Raw genomic sequence first — 21,534 nt, forward strand, 5'->3', positions numbered from 1 at the left:
TCTGACTTGGTTGACCTTTGAAGGGAGATTCCTTGAGTACTCAACCCAGGGATCTGGCACAGTTCTGATGGGAGTCACAATGAGGGCACCAGGAACAGCTAAGCAGGAACTTGCTGGCCCCTCTGGAACTGAGATGGGTGTGTCTGGCCTATTGAGTGTGGTGGAGGCTTGGTATGCTAAACTCTCCCAAAGCCACATGTTTGAGATCAGGATAGAGAAGGGTTCTTTTTGATGCTGTGTTTGATGCTAAAAAATACCCCATCCCAATATTTTAATACAGGTCAAGGCATCACCTGCCTGCCTTCTTCAATAGCTCATAAATATTTCTGTGTTTTATAAGGAACACCTTTGTTTTTCTTCTTCTAATTCCTTGTTCCTGAAACCCAACTAAGTCATAAACTTTATTTTCATTGTTGGTTAACGACAGTGGGAATTTCCCCAGCCTAAGTAAGGTTTTACTAACAGATGGTCCAGAGATTGTTAACTTAAAGAAGTTAACCATTACCTAGTGCATGGATGTCCTTCACTGGACAACTGACCTTTTAAAAGTATAATTCCAGCTCTAACATCTTCCCACCTGGCCTCCAAAATCTCCAATCCTTACGCAGAAGGTTTTTCTTTTAATTTTTCCTATCCCTACAACAGTCTTCCAATGTAAATAGAGCAGCAAAATAAAGGGCTGTGATGGTAGGTGGTAGGTGTGTGGAGACTTGTCACAACTGGAGTTGAAGAATCTGGAAATGAATTAAATGGAAAGAATCATGTGAGGGACATTCAGCCTTTGCTAAATTAATTTACGACCTTTATTAAAGATTAATTATCTGTTCTACACTAGGGTTTGAGAGGAACTGCTCTTTGCCAAATGAAAATTAGATTACAAGGTTCGTTTTAGGCTACTAGAGATAGAACCTAGGTGTAGGGCTTTCAGCTTCCTTGTCAACTTTAGCAGGTTACAGCTAACCAAAAAGGTTCCTTCAGGAGCAAACAACTGGTTGAAGGCCCTGAGTATAGGACTCAGGATTGCAATCTTAATCAAGGGTTAATATGAAGATGATGATGATGATGATGATGATGGTGATGGTGATAGTAATACTCTGAGTTCCAGGAAACTAATGACATCCCCAGAAGGAGTACTTCTTCTCCCCCATCTCTTTCCCGAGTAAAGGTTCAGCACAACTCCTGTCCACTTTATTATTTGAACTGATATATAATTCACCCATATATAGTATTTAAAAAACTAGTCTACATGTTCTAATGGCTATTTTGCACCTATTAGTACACTTACTGACTGAAACCACAAACGGATAATTATATTTAAGTCAGTACTCTCAGACTCAATAGGACAAACATAACATGTATTCAACATTGTTTGAATATCCAGCATTAATATCTGTCATGAAATAGCAATAAGTGGAAACCAGGAATTTTAAAGTACAGTACATTAATCAGCTGAAAACAAAGGCTACTCTCCAAATCTACTAGATATAACTTTGTAAGTTTTTTTAAAAAATAATATTAATAAGTTCACTGTTTGAATAAGAGCCATGATGGCACAGTGTTATAATACATCACTGCAGCTAACTCACTGCCCACTGCCAGGAGTTCAGTTCTGAGCATCTCAAGGTCGACTCAGCCTTCCATCCTTCTGAGGTCAGTAAAAGGAGGAGCCAAATTGTTGGGCGCAATATGCTGGCTCTATAAACTGCTTAGAGAGGGCTGTAAAGCACTATGAAGCAGTATATAAGTGTAAGTGCTATTGCTATTATTGTATGTATTGGTTTTTATTTATTGAACACAACTTGTATTTGAAAGACAAGAGTATGTCACTTCCTATAGATTCCTCTATCCCTTTCCAACGGAGTCAAAATCTGCCCTTTGCAGCTTTTGACCATTCCCCTACTGACGCCTAGGATTCCATGCAATTTTCTGGGCAATATTAGGAAAGGATATTGCCACTGTCACCTCCTTGGGTTATTTTTCAGCTTCTCCACTGAGTCCATTACCCTAGAATTCCCTAGTGGTCTCCTGTCCAAATTCAACCTTACCTGAGTCTTCATAGTTTGCAAACCCAGACTAATGCTGCCATCTTCTGCCTCAATACATAAATAACAACATATGAGAAGATTAGAAGAATTTTATTGTCATTGTACAAGTACAACAAAACTGTGGATGCACCCCAGCAACTGTTCGCAATACAATAAAACCAAAGCACTTAAAAATGAAGATAAAAAAGATAGAGTACCCATGTCCCCATTTGCAATTTGAGAGTACAATATCTACGAATATACACAAAATATGCATCCAACACTGACTGTAATGCTTAGCTGAGTATAATTCACAAGAGATGGATTGTACTGGCTTACGAGTTGAGCCCTCCTTGCTGACGGACCGTAGATCATGACTCTCCGCGGCTATGGTCCGTGCTCTTTCATTGGAGAGCCCCGATCATCGTGATTAAGGGCTGAAGCTGCCTTGGAGGGGCGATGGAGTAAGGGGAAGCTGCAAGCCAGGTTGAGGGGAGCTGCATCTCCCCTCCTGGGCTTGGTCTTTTTCCCCCCAAAGACGACTGCAGCGGTGGTCTAAAATGGCCACCCCGAAGAGGACTCAGCTGGACTAAGGTTTGTGCAGGAAGGAAGGAAGAGGTGGATAACATCTGAACTGGGACAACTGGGTGACACAACTAAACAAAAGTACCCCGGGATTAAGGTAACATTGAATTTTTAAGAAAAGAAAAGTGAGTGGCGAAATTACAAGGGGACAGGAAAAAAAAAATAAGAAAATATTTTTGACAGCTAAGTGGGGCTTCAAACCGGGAAAGAAAGAAGCCGGAACTAAAGATTTAACTAAATTGGACTAAAATATTTTGGCAATTAACAGGCATAAAACAAAGCTGGACTTAAGATTGTCAAAAAAATAATACTAATAATAAAATTTACAAATTGGAGACTGGATTGTGCTGGAATATTGAGGTTCAAAAAAAATAGGGGAAAAAGGTGAAGACTTTGTATAATGGAGAGTGCAACCTTCTGACAAAAACTTGAGCTCAAACAAAAGGGAAAGCATCCTGTTTCTGAATGAACTTGTGTTGATATAACGTTAAAGAAATATTGAAACAAAGTAAGAATCTTAGAAAGTGAAAGCTGAACCAGAATAAAGAAAAAAGCAAGGAAAGACTGACTGTGGGATTGATTGATGTTTTTGGTATAGACCCTGGGCTGGAATAATTGAGGACTTTAGAAAATTGAAAGAAGAAAGAAGGAAAGTAAAAGTTTTTTTGTGGACTTCAACGATCATAAAATATAAGAGTGTGTAATGATGATATCTCTTCGGGAATTAAAAATGGAACTTAAAAATATGAAAGAATTACTACAGGAAAGAGGCGAATCACTTTGCTCTGTGTTAGAAAAAATGGAAATGGCGATTGAAGAACAAGAAGAAAGAACTTCAGAGGAGGAGGAGTCGATTCAAGGAGAAGACATTTTAAATAGACAATTAACACAAAGAACACTACAAAGAAGTGGGGAAAGAAGGAAGGTTAAAAAGTTGAGATTTAAGAAGGCAATCAAAAGGGGGAATACCTGTGAAGTCAGGAAGGGCAGAAAGACCCAGCAGAAAAGGGGAAAGGAAGATATTAAGAAAGAGAGGGATATAAACTGGAATGAGAAAAGATATGGGGAAAAGAGGGGGAGGAGAAGCAGTAAGAAACAGGTGCATGAAATAAAGAAATACGGAAATAGTAAAATGTTGAAAATAAATTGTTTTTTCAGAGCTAATGGTTGATGAATAAAGGTATATTTTAACCACTGAGGTGTCACACTCAAAGCAGTAAAAGGCGGGAAACCTATACTTGGTTTTTTTTCTTTAGTGTTAAAACTTGTATTAATATAGAATTTATAAAAAGAATGTTTAATGGAAAGGGAATATGACAGACTAAAGAACCAACTAAATTAATAAGTTAACATAGACTATTAAAAGCAAGGAGAGATATTGGTAACATTATTATTATCATCATCATCATCATCATCATCATCATCATCATCAGGCAAACATATATTGTTTATCTTTATTTTTAAAATCAATATTAAAGGATTATATTTGAAATAATTGAAATGAAACAAAAAGATGTTTCGATTGAGATTAATGAAAGAAGCTAGAATTAATTTGTTTGTTTCTCTCCTTATTGAAAATTTGGAATGGAAAAGGTAATAATAGAATTAAGTATGCATATATGAATGTATAACTACTGTCATATTTGTATGTAAAAGTGATGACCCGGAAATATATTGTCCACTAAAAAGAGATTTTTGTTTTTATGTGAAAAACTGAATAAAATTCGTTTTTTAAAAAAAGAGATGGATTGTACTGTAATATGTTATCATATATCTGAATGGGGTATTGAGATTTCACATCTTTTCACATCTTAATGAGGTAGTTGACTTCGTGTTTGTTTGCAGTTCAGATGGCCCAGGGAAAGAAACTATTTGTTAGTCTAGTGGTGTGGGATTTTATTGATCTAAAACACCGTCCAGACAGCAGCAGGTCAAAAAGACAATTGCCAGGGTGTAAGGGGTCTTCGATAATGGCCTTGATTCTGCTTTGGCAGTGGGACCTGAATAAGTCTTCCAGGGAGGGCAGAGGGCAACCAATGATCTTTTGAGCTGTGTTTATCACCCTCTGTACAGTTTTCCTGTCCTCAACTGTGGAGCCTGCATACCACATACCCAGACAATATGTCAAAGTGCTCTCCACAGAGGCTTTATAGAAAGCCAGCAACAGCTTCTTATCCAGATTGTTCTTCCTGAGAACCCGCAGGAAGTGCAGCCGCTGCTGAGTCTTCTTCACTATGGCCTTGGTGTTAGGGGACCAGGAGATATCAGCTGAAATATGGATGCCAAGGAATCTGATCGTAGGGACAGTTTCCACTCGTTCTCCGTTGATGATGAGTGGGGCATGTTTCCTGAAGTCCATAATCAGTTCTTTGGAACAGAAAAGTGCACGATATTCTGTTCCTACTGGCATTTAAACAAGAACCATAGAATTAGAAGCTAGAAGACCTTAGAGATCTTCTATCTCAGGGGGTCCCAATGAGGGGTGCTCAGCTTGCCCCCTGGGGGGTGCTCAACGATATTCCAGGTGGTGCGAAAATTTGGGTTTAGAAGTTTCAAAATTATAGTGCATATCTATAATTATATGCATATAATTATTTATTTTTTAAGGGGTGCGAGAATATATCAGAAGTGTTCTAGGGATGCGGGGTATAGAAAAGGTTAAGAACCCCTGTTCTATTTAGTCTAGTGCAATCCCCTGTCCAAGACAGGAATCCTTATATTAAGGCATAATCAGATCTTGTCAATAGTAATGTCATCCTTTGTTTCCAGGATTTTATATTTATTTCATTCCCAATCTTGCATTTTCCGTGGGTATACTGGTATAAAATAATATTTTCTCTTTTATTCTGATATTGTCTCAAGGTCTGTAAAATCTGTTACCCCACTATTTGGCTAGGGAAAAACACATTTGTGTGGGAAGGTAACTTTGTATTTTTTGCAAAATTCATTATATCTGTCACTCTTTTTTTTTTCACTGTCCTTTTAAAAATTATACCGTTTTCATGTTTAACAACTGCAATCTGTTCCTTGAATTGGAAGAAAAATGACTGCAAAAGAAGGATTTGATGAGAGAGAAAGAGAGGGGGGAGGGAGAATAATCAACCAGTGGAACAGAAGTTGCCTTCACAAGTTGTGGGAGCTTCATCATTGGAAGCTTTGAAGAAGAGATTGGACTGCCATCTGTCAGAGATGGTGTAAGGTTTCCTGCTTGGGCAGGGGGGTTGGGCTAAGGTAACCTACAAGGTCCCTTCCAACTCTGTTAATCTGTTACTGCCTCGTTTAGATAAAGTTTTCTCATGCAAGAAAGCCCACATTACACTGACTCCAGCATGTGTTCTTGTCAGACACACAAAATTTGATTTGGAATTGCCAGCATAAGTTGGGACATAACATGACCACAACATCTTATGACAACAATCCCCATTGTGAGTCATTAAACAATTACCCACCCCAATTCTGGGTTTCATCCCTTCCATCCCTGAGCCTCAATGACTAATTCCTATTCACCCCAACTGCCTACACCATTTCTGTCTTTTGGATACCCTGCAACCTGCCTTGTGGGTGGCAAGCAGCCCTAGAATCTGAGGCTGCTTGTCACACCTGGGGATGATGTAGCCATCCCAGCTCAGTCCCAACCAAAGATATCCTGGCTACCCTGAACTCTGAGACCCCTGCTGCCCTATGTTCCACTACTCCAGCTCACCTTCACCATTTTCTTGCCCCTGCTGCTGAAAAGACATGCTTGGCTGGGCTAGGCTAGGCTAGGCTAGGCAGTGCTTCAGCTGTGGGATGCAGTAGGAGGAATTTGAAAGTGGTCCCTGAATGGCAACACACCAAAACACACCCTTTACACAAAGCCCTTGGCACACATTGCCCAGGAATTGCTTTCGGCTTCCCCCTGCCTCCAGATACATTTTTCTCCTCCGGCTAGGCATGCCTTGACCAGCAGCTGGAGGAAAGATACAGCAAAAGTGAGCTGAGGCAGTGGAGCTCAGGGTAATAGGGGTTTCAGAGTATAGGTTGGGAAGGGCAACTGTGTCTGGGACTAGAGTGGGCTAGTGTGGCTTCCCAGAACATGGCAAGTCAACCCAGAGCTGCATAGTTCTGTGGCTGCTTGCTGCCCCACAAGGTAGGATGCAGGGCTAACAAAGAACAGAGATGGGGGGAAATAGGTGGGAGGGAGCATTGGAGTGATCTTACAGTGGTAAATGCAGATGCCAAGCATCTGGATTTTGATCATGTGACAGCACTGCAAAGGCCATAACTTCAATCATGGGTTATGTCCAGTTTTTTTTCGGCACCATCATAACTTTGAACAGTTGCTGAAGGAATGGTGGTAAGTCAGAGACTACCTTTAATTGCAAAACCATGGTAAGGTCTGCATCCCTCCTTTCTGAAATGTTTCTACCTTGATGTCTCACCTGATGCTTCTTTATTTCACATTATTTTAACTTCACAGGTACCAAAATAGGTTATGGGAAGAGAGTAGGAAAAGCAGCCCAGAAGACCCCTGACCAAAACCTGAAATCAAGCCCACCTTATTCCTGGTCCAGTGCCCCAATTGGAAGTTTCCTGGATGACACCAAAGCCAAAACTCCTTCAGTTTATCTATAATTACTGGCACATTTACAAATCAGGTTAATCCCATTTGATAATGAGGCAAAATAGACACAACAGCAGAGGCAGAATAGGTATTAGCAAGGGAACATAAATGTCCATGGCCCATTGTTTGAGGCTGATTCAAGGATGAATGGGGAGCATTTTAATTCAGCAAAGGTATATGAATCATCTCTCCAAGATTTCAGGAAGTCTTTTTTTCCAAGATTCCAGAAGTTGTTCAGAGATCTGTTCTGCCACTGAATGTGTGGATATATTTACATTACAGTTATTTATTAATCTTTTGAGATTCCTGGAAATTTCTTCCTTCTCATGTGTCCTCATGAGACTGCATTTGAGATTCACCCTTAATCACATTAGTATAAATTACAGTAATGTTTTTCCTTTTATTCCAACATAGAGTACTCTACTTTGAGTTGGAGGATAGTCCAGCTTTTCCCAACCTGGCTCTCACCCTTCCCTCCTACCTATGTTCCAGTCTCTTATTTGGCTCAGAAAGTTGAGTTATGGTAGTTGTAAAGTGGCTTCTTCCCACACTAATCAGCTATTGTTTGGGCTCGTTTTGAAGAAACTGTAATGCTGTTCCATAAGAAACATGGGGTTAAGCACTAGTCATCTCCTTCTGAACATATGTTTAATGTTTGGGTGACTTTTATGTAGAATGATCTTGTATAAAGCACTAGTGTAAAATCAGGGGTATTGTAAGGAAAGACTCATCATATGTCAAAATTCCTCTCCTTTACCACCCCTAACTTTTCAACATTTAGGAGAGTGATAGGTGGATGCTTTCTGTCAGCTGATGAGATTTGTGTTAATATCGATGTGTTAATAAAATAAAACACACACAATATTAATGCCTACTATTTCATTTTCTGGCATTATATTCCATGACAATTAGGGGAAATAGCTGGGGACATGGTAGCAGGAGAGGTCCACCACACAAGGCAGAAGGAGTAGGTGACCTGGGAGAAGAAGTCACCTCTCTGGAAGCAACTGGCTCTGCAGTAGATTCACCAACTGACTTTCTGTTCTCAGGAAACAGAAGGGCAGGAAATAGAAAACTATATGCTAGATAACATCTAAAATCTCTCTCTTTCTTAAAGATGGAATCCAAAAAATGCATGTAAGATTCATTGTTTGTCTCTTTTTATGAGCTGTCCGGGGAACTGGGCATTTAATTACAAATAGCTGAAAGCTTCAATTTATATTTAATTTACTACCAATAATTGTACAAAACCAATCATGCACTTCTTCACTGCCAGGTTAACAAATGTTCCATTAAAATAACTGAAAACTATGATGTTAAGAAGCAAGAAAAAAACATTTTAGAAAGAAGCACAGAAGCATATCAATATTGTCCAAAATATAAAAACTTACAGAAAAAAAGTTTGATTATTGAAGTTTAGGAAACTTCTGTGATCCAATAATTATATTAAAATCTTTAAAAAAGACTTTTGCATTATTATGCAAAAATACATACTAAAAGAATAAAAACTAAAGCTGAGAGAGCAGCATCCATTTTAAATGTGTTAAGAGTTCAGTCTGGAAATCAGCTATAGCTAAAATACAGGGGTGGGATTCAAGTTTTTAACAACTGGTTATGTGGGCATGGCTTAGGTGGTGGGCGTGGCTTGGTGGTCATGTGACTGGGTGGACATGGCTTGGTGGTCATGTTATTGGCTGGGTGTGGCCAACTCAGTATCACTCACATTGAGGCACGCATCTCCTCTCCTGGCCTCTTATGACTGTGGGGATGCTGCAACAGTCGTAAGTGTGAAAAATGATTATAAGTCACTTTTTTCAGTGCCATTGTAACTTTGAATGGTCAACTCCACACAAGCAAAATACCAGCAAAGGAGGGGAAAATAACTCCAGAGATGTTCCTGAGACAGGAAATCTAGTCCTGCCAAGAATGTAATAAGGGTTAATGGAGAGGCAGTTTCTGTAAGCAACACCATAATGTTTCCTTCCTGCCTTCCTTACAGGATTAGGCCAGTAATTTCTTCTAACAAATTTCTTCTAACGGTTCTCCAAACTGCTAGAATGTTAACAACCGGTTCTAGCGAATAGGTGCAAACTGGTAGAATCCCACCCCTGCTAAAATACATGATTAGGCATATGAACAGGATTAATGTTATTTATTAATCTTTTTCAGAATATCTCTAAGGTTTTATTGAAGATAAATAAATTAGAATCAATCAGAAGAGTAAATTTAATTGTGAATAAAATTGACAGGAAGATTATTGTAATCTCTAGTTTTTTTAAAGTAATTGATAACTTATAGTTGATAAATGTTGGAATTCAAAGCATGAAATAAAAACCAAAAGGTGTTTTTTCAAGAGGCAACTGGACTTTCTAGTTTTTCCTGAAGAAGTTTCGTTCTTATTCAGGGGTGGGATTCTACCGGTTCGGACAGTGTAATGCGGTTGTTATGATTCCCAGTAATTTGGAAAACCAGTAAATTAGGCCCCTCTCTGCCTGCTTCTTCGCTCCCTGCCCAGTCAGTCTTTATCGTGCATGCGTGACATTGCACACACACACACGGCAATCAGTGACTGCATTCTTCCCCCACCTGCCCCATCCTGCCCCTCCTTATCTCAGCCATGCACCTGTCTTCACCCACCCGCCTGCCCACCAGCCATCGCAGCCTGGCTTCCACCATCATGATCTCCTTAAGTGAGTGAGGCTCTGAAAGCCCGTCACCTACATGCCGCTGCCACTGCTAGCCCCAGTTGAGTCCTGACTCCTGGGCCAGCCTAGGCTGCCATCACCACGCTACTGCTGCTGCCAACGCCCTTGCCCCCACTACCATCACAAGCCCCAGTTGAGTCCCAACTCTTGGGCCAGCCTAGGCTACCACCGCTACCACCATGCCACCGCCACCCTCGGCACTTGTGGCCTAGCAAGCTTCCCCCTGTCACTGTCCCCAGTCTCCAGCTTACCTGGCTTGCTAATGACAGAGAGGAAGGTGAACCGGGCTGATGCGTCACTGCTCAGATCCCCACCAGCCTGCATCTCACTCCCCCACCTGGATTCTCCGCAGCTACTGGACCTTGCCTGCTAGGGGTATGGGTGGGGAGGCAACCAGGGAGCACGATGCTATGCCACCCACCCCGCATCGCCCCTTTGCCTGCCACCCCTTCCCTCTGCCAGGGACAATGTGGGCATCGTAGCCTCGTGCTTCCTGGTCACGTCTGCATGACCACCCCGGCAGCCACGGGCCCCAGCAGCTGCGGAGAATCCAAGCAGGGGATGAGATGCAGACTGGTGGGGAGCCAAGTGGGGACGGCCCTGCCCTGGCTGGCTCACCTTTTCCTCTGCCACCAGCGGGAGGAAGTAAGTTTGCAGGCAGTTGGGAAAGCCCAAACTGATGCCTAGTCCAGAGCTGCCAGTGGGGTGGGCGAGGCTGCAAAGCATGCCTCGCTTGAAGTTTCCAGCCCTTTTCTTTCCCCAAAAGAGGGAGGGGAGGAAGTCCCACTTGCGGTCCCTTTGTTGGACCAGAAGGCTTGCCTGCTGGCTTTTCCAGGCAATGCAGGACTGGGCATGAACGGACAATTGTGCCTGGTCCCAGGAACTCTGGGAGACTCGTCACGAGCGACGCTGCTGGGTGAGTTGGAAGTGTGTGTGTGTGTGTGTGTGTGTGTGTTGATTTGTTTGTTTCAGGTGGGTCTCCTGGCTTTAGGAGGAGAGAGGGAAGGAGGAAGGGAAGGGATAGAGAGAGAATGAGAGAGAGGAAAGAGAGGGAAAGAGGGGGAGAGAAGAGAGAGAGAAAGAAAGAGAGAGGGGGAAAGAGAGAGGAGAGAGAGAGGGAGGGAGAGAGAAAGAGAGAAAGAAAGAGAAAGAGAGAGGGAAAGAGGGGGAGAGGGGAAGGGAGAAAGAGAAAGAGAGGGAGTGAGAAAGAGAGAGAAGGAAGAGACAAGAAAGAGAGAAAGGAAAAAGAAAAAGGGAGAAAGGAAGAGAAGGAAAAAGGGTTAGACAAAGAAAGGGGGATGGAAAGAAGGGACAGACAGAAAGAAAAAAGAAAGGAAAGGAAAGGAAAGGAAAGGAAAGGAAAGGAAGGAAGGAAGGAAGGAAGGAAGGAAGGAAGGAAGGAAGGAAGGAAGGAAGGGATGAGAAAGTGAACAAGATATATGAATGGATAAATAGATATATGGAAGGAGGGAGGGAGGGAGAGAGAAAAAAAGGAGATGAAGGAAGGACACAAACCCTGGCTTCAGAAGACTCTTTGAAACAGCACAGCAATCTAGGGCTGGCCTGGAAGGGATCTTGGAGGTCATCTTCTAGTCCAACTCCCTGCTCTAGCAGGAGATCCTTACAGAATCATAGAATAGCAGGGTTAAAAGGGTGTGTGTTTGTATGTGTGCGTGTGCATGTGCATGGCTGTCGAAACTCCAAAAACAGGTCAAATAGCTCTGGAGTGGTCAGTCAAATTAGAACACTTGCTAAGCAACCAGCCAATAAGTGATGACCACTTGTATTTGGTTTGCCAGTCACATGGTCACACCCACCCAGTCACATGACCACCAAGCCACGCCCACCCAGTAACGTGATCACCAAACCATACCTAGTCAGCAAGCCCTGCCTACCCAGTCACATGACCACCAATCCACACCCACAGATTAAGCTACGCCCACCGGATCGGTTGTTAAAAAATTTGAATCCCACCGCTGGGAGAGAGCGTTCTCCTCCTCCCACCGGCCAGGAAAAAGCTGTTGCGGGGACGTGCTTGCCAGCGAGAGGAGTAAAGAGAACATTCTGTCCTCTCCCCGGCCAGAGACTCATGACAGCAAAGCGCCCCTTAATCAAGTCCAGGACAGCTAACAGCGGCTGCGGGGAGCAGAGCCTGGAAGCCCTGATGTACCACGTGTTCAGCCGCATGGATGGCGGGGGGAGAAACAATTTCAGAAGCCCCTACGCCGCCAGAATCGCCATCGCCGCCTCGCTGCTGCTGCATCCCCCACCCCCTGCAGGGCTTTCAGTTTACCTGGTACACGAACAGGTGAACTTCCCTCAGAGCTCGACGCCTACGTGCAAGGATAAGGGGTGTGTGGGTATGTGTGTCTAGAATGAATGGATAATTCTAAGGGACTGGATGGCTTTGCACGGCTGCCGATGGACTGCACAATCCTAAAGTGCTGGGACTCAAGCAAGTTCTAATCATGAGTGGTTTATGTTACTTTTTTGCTATCATCCTCTACCTAATAATTATGATTTTTTTTGTCTATGCTGTAATCAAGTGTCTCCCATTTTTCATCATTTTGTCTTTGTCACCCATTTGTATGGTGTGGAAGTGCTTTGTATGGACTTCATGTACATGTGGTTGATCTATGTCAGGGGTCTCCAAACTTGACAACTTTAAGACTTGGGGACATAGCTGGCTGTAGACTTCTGGGAGTTGAAGTCCACAAGTCTTAAAGTTGCCAAGTCTGGAGACCTCTCGACTAGATTATCAAGGAAGAGAGAATAACATGCAGCAGATGCCTAGCAAAATTTAGTAATACTACAGATTGGCTGTTTACATTGAAATCAGGTGCAAGATAGTGATGGTTGGTAAATTATTGGGCAGTTTAGTTTGGTATTTATTTCAATAGGCTGATTTTAGAAAGCTAAACAGGATCAGACCTGGTAAGTACTTGGCTGGGAAGCCAACACAAAATAGGGTGTGGGGAGGAATGGGGTTGGGAAGGAAAGAAGGAAGATAGGATAAGATAACTTGTATTGTCATTTGTTTACTGTAAGTACACTGGCACAGATTAAAAGTGAAATATATATACATATCCATACACATACATAACACATATACACACATGCTACACACACACACACACACAATCATTGCCCATTTTGAATACATAGTGTGTGAAAAAAAACTGCAAAGAAATAGGATTATAAAAATACAGCTTCCAATCTTAGCTGTTATAGATGAGAGAGAGAAAGAGATATGAAAAACAGAGGGAGAAAGAGAGAGAGAGAGAGAGAGATGAGAAAGAGAGAGAGAGAAAGACAGAGACGGAGATACCTGTTTAAAAGAAAATAGAAAAATGGCTCTTTGTGTGTTTAAGGTTGCAGACCCCTGGGTTAGGCAAACACCATGGTCGTTAAGTGAACCTTGTGGTCATTAGGCAAACACTGGTTAAACAAGTCCATTTTCCCCAATGGGCATTTTTAACCAGAAACCAGAAGGAATTGTTGGAAACTGGAAAAAACATAGACAACCTCAGTCACAGGACTGTGTGGGATGTTGTAACCGGTCATAAGTGTGTGTGTGTGTGTGTGTGTACTGCTGTCAAAACACCAAAAACAGGTCAAGTAGCTCTGTGGAGGTCAGTCGTAAATTAGAACACTTGCTAAGCAACTGGCTGTTAAGCGAGGACCACTTACATTTGGTTTGCCAGTCACATGGCCACCTGCCCGGGCCTCGCCCTGCCCTCTCCAGGGCTCCCCAGGCCTTGGAAACTGGCAAAAGATACTTGCTAAGCAACCAGCCATTAAGCAAGGACCTGGACATTAAGCGAGGACCACTTACATTTGGTTTGCCAGTCACATGGCCACCTGCCCATGCCAACCCCAGTCATATCACCTAGCCACGCCCACCCCGTCACATGACCACTGAGCCACACCCACAAATTAGGCCATGCCCACAGAGCCAGTTAAGAAATTTGAATCCCACCCAGAACAAAACCCCTTCTCATAAAATGTAATGCTGTATGTAATCCATACTTCTTTCATTCATACCTTTTTGGGAATATTACTTGTTTTTTTTACTAAAATCGGTATTCATTGCTCTGCCTGAAAAAGAATTGGATCATCCTCTGTCAGAATTTCAGAAGTCAGAGGGTAAAAAACCAGGAGTAGTCTGGGAACACCTTTTTTGACTAACAAATTCTATCAAATGGTATAAACTTTCATGAGCTGCAGCTCAATTCTCAGCTGCATAGAGTGCTACTGGTATTTCTCAACCTTTACAACTTTAAGATATGTGGATTTCAATTCCCAGAATTCCCAGGCCATCACAGTCCCCAACAAGTTACCCATTAGATTAGAATTGCCTTTGCATGCTCTTCTTCTAATATGCTATATGCCATCTGTTAGATCGGGGTGGATCGGTTCCCAGAGAGACACGAGACCATAGTAACTTCCAGCTCTTTATTTTAGTTCAGCTCAGTACAAGAAAACTGGAGCCGCAGCAACCCTTCATATAGGGATTGCTCCCGGCTCGGCGGCCAATGGCAGCGCTTTGAATCTCCTGTGATCGGCTCAGCCAATCACGGTAGATTCCCAACGCTCCAATCAGAGCCACTGAGTCAACCAATCTGGTTGTGGTCCGTGCGGACCAATCAGGTGTCAGGTTTTGGAGTATGCTAATATAGCACACCCCTCCCCTCTTGGTTTCATCTGGTGGTGCGTAGTGATGTAGTCGCGTAGGTAGGCGGGGCTTCGTACCTGCCTAGTTGACCTGCACGGTTCAGTTTCAGCAAGGTCCTTGACCAGTTCGGACGGACTCCTTGTCACTCCAGTTCCCTGGGATGGAACCACCTGGAAGGGTGAGCCGGGCCTTCTTTGGTAGCTCCCTCCCGGTCTACTCAGGCTGGTCGAGCTGCCACTTCTGTTGTTCCCGCCTGGTCTCTCCGGGCTGGTTGAACTGGCTAGGCTGCTCCTTCCAGGTGAAGTCTCCCGAAGTTCCTGGTCGGCTGGTCCAGCGTCTACCGGTGTGTAAGGCTGGTTTAATTGGGGTTGGTTTATTCTGGGTGGGGGGTGTTCTGTTTGCGTTTTAGCGTTCCCTTCGCCTCTTTCTTTATTGTTTGATGTCCCCCCGTCCCCCCCCGTTTGATTTCTTGGTTGGGTGTTTGGTTGCTGTTAGCGGCTATTCTTGACCTTAGCTGGTCGATGTGCCGCTTCCAGCTTCTTCCGTCGGTGGTTTGTATTCGGTAAGCCCGGGGGCCCGTTATTTGGGTAATTGTTTCTGGTACCCAGATTGGGTCCCCTGTAAAGTTTTTAGCATAGACGGAATCTCCAATGTTAAATGTCCTGTATTTGCTGGAGGCGTCCGGGTTTTTTTTCCAGGTTGTATGTGGGGTGCATTCTTTCTAATGTGGATCTTAGCTTTCTGCCCATCAATAATTCTTCTGGGCTTTTGTTTGTGGTTGAGCTGGGTGTGATGTGCTAGATAAAAAGCATTTTATTAATTTTGTCTGTATGTTGCCGGTTTTGATTTTTTGAATTGTATTTTTTGTGTATTGAACCATGCGTTCCGCCCGTTCGCTGCCAGATGAGCGGGTGCAGTTAGTGCAGGGCGTATGTCCTGACCTGCCAGGAATTGTTTGAATGCTAGTGCGGTAAACTGTGGCCCGTTATCCGACACTAGCACATCTGGCAGGCCGTGCGTGGCAAAGAGTTTGCTTAGTTTCTTGATGACGGCCTCTGTTGTCGTTGATTCCATGGTGCTTACCTCCAACCAGTTGGAGTAAGCATCGACAGTGATGAGGTACATATGTCCCTTGGTTGGCCCCACGAAGACTATGTGGATTCTAGACCAGGGGCCTCTTGGAGTTTTCCACTCTCGGATCGGGGCGGTAGGGGGGCTTGGTCTAGTCTCCTGGCACCTTTTGCATGTGGCTACCCAGTTTTCAATTTGTTTGTCCATTCCTGGCCACCAGGCATAACTCCTGGCCAGGCTTTTCATCCTAACCATCCCTGAGTGCCCCTCATGCAGCATTCCCAACACTCTTTCCTGCAAAGTCTCTGGAATAACAACTCTGTCCCCCCAAAGTATGCAGCCCTTTTGGGTAAAGAGTTCAGTTTGTCAGTTTCTAAAAGGGTTTGAATTGTTCGTCTCTGTCCCCTTCAGGCCATCCTTTTCCCACCCAGCTCAAGACCCGCGCCAGCCGCTTGTCTTTATTGGTTTCTCTGGCAATGTCTGGCGCGGTCAGGAGTGGGTTGGCTAATGTTTCTATTTGCAGGGTTGTCGTTGTGGGTGCCGAGTCGTCTTCCATGTCTGGTAGTGGGGAGTGGCTCAATGCGTCCGCATGTGAGATGTCCTTGCCAGATCGGTGTGTCAGCTGCTAATTGTAGGCGGCAAGAAATTTGGACCACCTTGTCATCCTCGGTGATAGGATGTTCAGGGTGGCCTTATTCCCTGCCAGGATCCCTAGCAGTGGCTTGTGGTCGGTGATGATGGTAAAAGTCCTACCATAAAGGTACTCATGGAATCTTTTGACGCCGGCGATGACTGCTAGGGCCTCCTTGTCCAGCTGACTGTAATTCCTTTCCGGCTTGGACAGTGTCCTTGAAAAGAAAGGGATGGGTGCTTCCTTACCATCTGGCAGCGTGTGGCTGAGGATGGCTCCGACTCCGAACAGCGAGGCGTCGCATGTCACTGTCACCGGCAGGGTCTCACTATACTGGATGAGGACCGCATTGGATGTTAGTAGGTTTTTTGTGTTAGTGAAAGTGTTTTCCTCCCGCTTCCCCCAAGTCCAGGTGGCTGTTTTATCCAACAGCCTGTGCAACGGTTCCGCCACGGTTGCCTTCTGGGGCAGGAAAACATTGTAAAAGTTAATGAGCCCCAGGAAAGCTTGCAGTTCGGTTTTGTTTCTTGGTCTTGGGGCTTCCTTGATGGCTCTAAGTTTTTTTTCTGTGGGATGGATCCCGTGTCTGTCTAGGAGGTACCCCAGAAGTTCGACCCTTTCTGCCCTCAGTTGGCATTTCTCTTTCTTAACTTTAAGCCCCGAGTCTCTGAATTTCTTCAGTACCTCCCTTAGGCGGGCTTCCAATTGTTTCTCATTTGTCACGGCCACTAGTACATCATCAAAATAGGGCACCACCCCCTTTATGCCTTGAAGAAGCCTCTCCATTAGGCTCTGGAAGACTCTGGTGCCACGCTGACTCCGAATTGGAGTCGGTTACAACGGAAGGCCCCTCGGTGGGTCACAATCATCTGGGCTTCGGCAGTTGCAGCATCGACCAGCAGTTGTTGGTAGGCTTGTGCCAGGTCGAGTTTCGCGAAGACCGGCCTCCCCCCAGTGAGTGCAGAAGGTGCTGTACCACTGGGACGGGGTATGCGCTCTGTTGGAGCATGTGGTTGAGGGTGGCCTTATAGTCCCCGCAGATTCTCACGGACCCATCTGGTTTGATGAGGGTGACTATAGGGGTCTCCCACCGGGCGTGATCGATTGGCTTCAGCACCCCTTGCGCGATGAGCTTGTCTAGTTGCTCATCTATCTTGGGTTTGAGTGCAAATGGCACTCGTCGTGGCTTAAGGCGGATTGGGGCGATGCTTGGGTCTAGATTAAATGCAATTGGGGACCCCCGGTACTTGCCTAATCTGTCGTCGAAGACTTCCTGGAAATCCCTCATGAACGCCGCTTCCCAGTCCGCCTCGTCGATGTGGTGTATGCCGGTCACTTCGATGCCCAAGGGTGCGAACCACTGCAGTCCCAGGAGGCTTGGGCGGGCTCGATCGACGATTGTCAGGGGCAACACTTCTGTACGCCCCTTGAATGAAATTTTAAAGTGTCCTATTCCGACTACAGGGATGCGGTTTCCCTGGTAGTCCTTGAGGGTTAGTTTCTGGTCTTCCAACTCGTGGCGGCGGGTGGTGGGTGCCAGGCGCTTGATTGTGTGCCAGGAAACCATGGAGAGGTAGGACCCGGAGTCCACCTCCATCTCGCATAGTTGGTCCTCGGTGCCCACCGTTACATGTACTTTTTTGGCGTCGATGGAGGAGGAATAGCCGATGACGACTGTCTGGTGGGTCTCCTCCCTCTGCCTCGCTGAGTTGCTTGCTCCGGTCCTCTCGGCTCCAGCGGCTTTCCATGTGATGGTTTCTGGGCCTGGTGGGGGTGCTGTCTCAACGTCGGGGGCTGCCATCTCATCGTCATGGGCTGTAGTTCCTTTTGTTCCGGCACACTTTGGCAATGTCCCCCCGCTTTTCGCAATGCCGGCAAATGGCCTTGAGGAAATGGCATTCCGAGCGGGGGTGAGGCCTCCGCAGCCGGCACATTGGAACCTCGACTTACGTCCCCTTGGTTCCCGCCGATCCCGCGCTGTCTGGAGCCGGTGGATCTCCTCGTCCTCGGTTTCCGAGAAGGAATCGATGTCAGCGTGGTGGGTGGTGATGGTTTCCCACTGGCCGGTCTCAGCGTGCTTCTCCGGTGTCGGGGTCGTCTGGATAGCTGCCAGTCGGTCTGCTGTGCTCGTTTGCCGCATCCGGGCCGCCGATTTGAGGGTCGCCTTGGTGGCAGCGGCCTCAGCAAGGGCATCGGCGAGGGAAATGTCGCCTTTTGCCATGAGCCGGCTTTGTATAATGGAGTTCCTGAGTCCTAGGACGACGCGGTCTCGCAGGACCTCATCCAGGTCAGTGAAGTCACACAGGCCTCCGAGATCTCTCAGCGCTGCCACAAAGTCATTGAGCCCCTCGCCCTCGCGCTGGTCCCGCCGGTAAAAGTCATGCCGCTGGATGAGGATGGGCACGGTGGGGGCATAGTGATTTAGTAGTTTGAGCTCGAGATCGGCCCAGTCCATCTCCTTGACGTCGGCCGGTTTGGCCAGGGCTTTGGCCATCTTGAACACTGCGGGTCTGCAGTGTGTTAGGAATACAGCCCTTTTCTTCTGGCCGTTGGCGTCCTTGAGGTTGCTACATTCGAGGAACATTTGGAATCTATCGGTGTAAGATTCCCAATCCTCAGCAGCGGGGTTGAAGGGTGCAGGTGGCGAGGTACTGCTGCCCATGCTGTCTGTCGCGCTGTGCCGCTTCGCCACGTGCTCAGTTGTTCTCTTGTCTCACGATCCCACGTTCATCACCAGTGTTAGATTGGGGTGGATCGGCTCCCAGAGAGACACGAGACCATAGTAACTTCCAGCTCTTTATTTTAGTTCAGCTCAGTACAAGAAAACTGGAGCCGTAGCAACCCTTCATATAGGGATTGCTCCCGGCTCAGCAGCCAATGGCAGCGCTTTGAATCTCCCGCGATCAGCTCGGCCAATCGCAGTAGATTCCCAACACTCCAATCACAGCCGCTGAGTCAACCAATCCGGTTGCAGTCCGTGCGGACCAATTAGGTGTCAGGTTTTGGAGTATGCTAATATAGCACACCATCATCTGATAACAATCAGGAGTGATATTCAGCAAGTTCTGACCAGTTCTGGAGAACCGGTAGCAGAAATTTTGAGTAGTTCAGAAAACCGTCAAATACCACTTCTGACTGGAGATTTTACAGTATTCTTCCCCTGCCACACCCACCGAGCCATGCCCACAGAACCGGTAATTTAAAAAAATTGAATCCCACCACCAATAGCAACGCCCATTTGGATTCTACACAGAAGAAAATTTGCATTTGCATTTTGACTCTATCATTAGCATACTTCTTAATCTCATGCATGCTTATAAAACAATATACTTATTTTGGGCTGTAATAAGAGTAATCTGAATTTAAAATGGTTTCAAATCAGGATCCCGGATATTTAAGCCTCCACCTCACCACACTGTAATCCACAAGATAAACAATTAAAATCATTTTGATTTCAAGAGCATAAGTGAGGCTGTACACTCAGAGGCCTGATCATAGGTATGTATGGTTAGTTGACAATTTGGCAGGCTTTATCTTGAAGGAGTCAGTGTTTACCCTTAATGTCTCTTGAACAAAACACAAACACTATTTCCTTGCTACATCCTTGTGGTCCAACAAGATACCTACTGCTGATGTAGGGCTGCTTGCCCGAGCTAAGCACCAGTTAGGAGAGTTGATGTGATTCTGTTCATCCTTGGCAAATGTCATTGTAGTTGATCTCTAAGACAAAGAAACAGAAACCTTAATTTAGAAGCAGAAGCAAATATATGAGAGCAACCAACAATCTGGTTCAGGAAACTGAGGTTTGAAAATGGGAGTCTAGCCTTCTTCCAAATCCTTTATTTTGGAAGACCAGCACAAGGGTCTTGTTCCTTTCAAAGAGACAATAGCCTCAGATCAGAAGGGAAACTTGGCTAGGAAGCTTGAGAAATCTTGAGTTTGAGGTTCTATTCTTTTGCTTGTTTCAATTATTTCTTTTAACTTCCTTTACAAGCCTATTTCTGATTATCATCTTTTCTACTCTTGGGGCTGCTAAGTTTAGACTGCTTACAGGTTGGATTGCTTACTAGATTCAACTCCATTTTTGTGCTTGCAGCAGCTGTGCTGCATTGCTTTCAGAGGATGATCTCTGAGATTAACAGAAGGAGGGGAGATGATCAGCCCTTCCTCTCACCAAGAAGTATGGGACGTTATCCACCTATTCTGCTTATATAAAGGTAACCAAAGCAACTCATCTGAAGCTATTTTCTGTTTCCTAAAGTTGGGAAATAATATTCCAAAAGCCATATTCCTGTAGCCAGGGGTGGTGTTAGATATGGGCTAGATTGAAGAGGCAGGACAATGGGGAGAGGGAAAAGATCTCTTTATTCTGCTCTGAGTAAAAGACTGCCACCAGGTGTGCCTGCTGTTCTTTTTACAGGCTGCTGTCCACAACTTTAGCCACTGACAGCTGTTCATTTTCCCGCCTGGAAAATGAACCAGTGGGGGAAGTCTGACATCACTGACTTTTCCCCACTGAATATTTAACAAGTGAGATGCTACTGGTTTGGCCCGGTTCTATAAAACTGGTAGCTGCGAACAGCAGCTGACACCAAACTGGTTCAGTGTTTGGCCCACCCGCCTGCCCAGGCTCTAGGCGAGTGGTGGCTAATCTTTTGGGGCTCCTGTATCAAAAATTGCAAGCGTGCCAGCACGCCCGCACTCACATGCCAGGACACCCACACTCGTGTGCCAGCACCCAGAATGCAAAGTGCACCCCCTCCTCACACCCCCTGCACATGTGCTCACAATCCCCCACTCCCATCTCCTTACCTGCACTGTGCCTCACAGCTGATTTTTCAGCTGGTTTGAGGCCTTTTTCGGCCTCCCAGAGGCTTAGAAAAAGCCTCTGCAAGGCTTCTCAGACTGAATTATGGGCCCGTTTTGTCACTTCCAGTATTACAGGAAGTGACGAAATGGGCCTATAATTCAGTCTGAGAAGCCTTACAGAGGCTTTTTCCAAGCCTCTGGGAGGCCGAAAAGGCCTCAAACCAACCAGAAAAAAAATCTGCTATGAGGCGTGCGCGTGCACAGTAAGGTAAGTTTGCCTGCGGCTCGTGTGCCAGCACAAATGGCTCTGCATGCCACTTGTGGCATGCGTGCCATAGGTTTGCCATCATGGCTCTAGGCTGTCCTTCATTCCCTGCTTTTCCCTCCTCAGCTGCTTTATGTGGCACAGCTGAGGTTAAAAAGCAGGAAAC

The 21,534-nt window shown here is 45.2% G+C and overlaps 1 protein-coding gene across 3 annotated transcripts in view; it reads left to right on the forward strand.

Annotated features, from left to right (window-relative positions):
* Positions 1-21,534, forward strand: part of MCOLN1 (mucolipin TRP cation channel 1) — a 141,489-nt gene that overhangs the window by 23,530 nt on the left and 96,425 nt on the right. The window contains exon 1 of one of the 3 annotated variants that reach the window (XM_026716727.2): positions 10,571-10,833. The exons of the other annotated variants lie outside the window; for them this stretch is intronic. The gene's annotated coding sequence lies outside the window, so the exon portion shown is untranslated. Of the gene's footprint in view, positions 1-10,570; positions 10,834-21,534 lie in introns of those variants that run through there. 3 annotated transcript variants of the gene reach the window in all.

This window comes from Pseudonaja textilis, chromosome 2 (genome assembly GCF_049901715.1).
Source record: "Pseudonaja textilis isolate UNSWEBS1 chromosome 2, rPseTex1.2, whole genome shotgun sequence".
Lineage (NCBI taxonomy): Eukaryota > Metazoa > Chordata > Lepidosauria > Squamata > Elapidae > Pseudonaja > Pseudonaja textilis.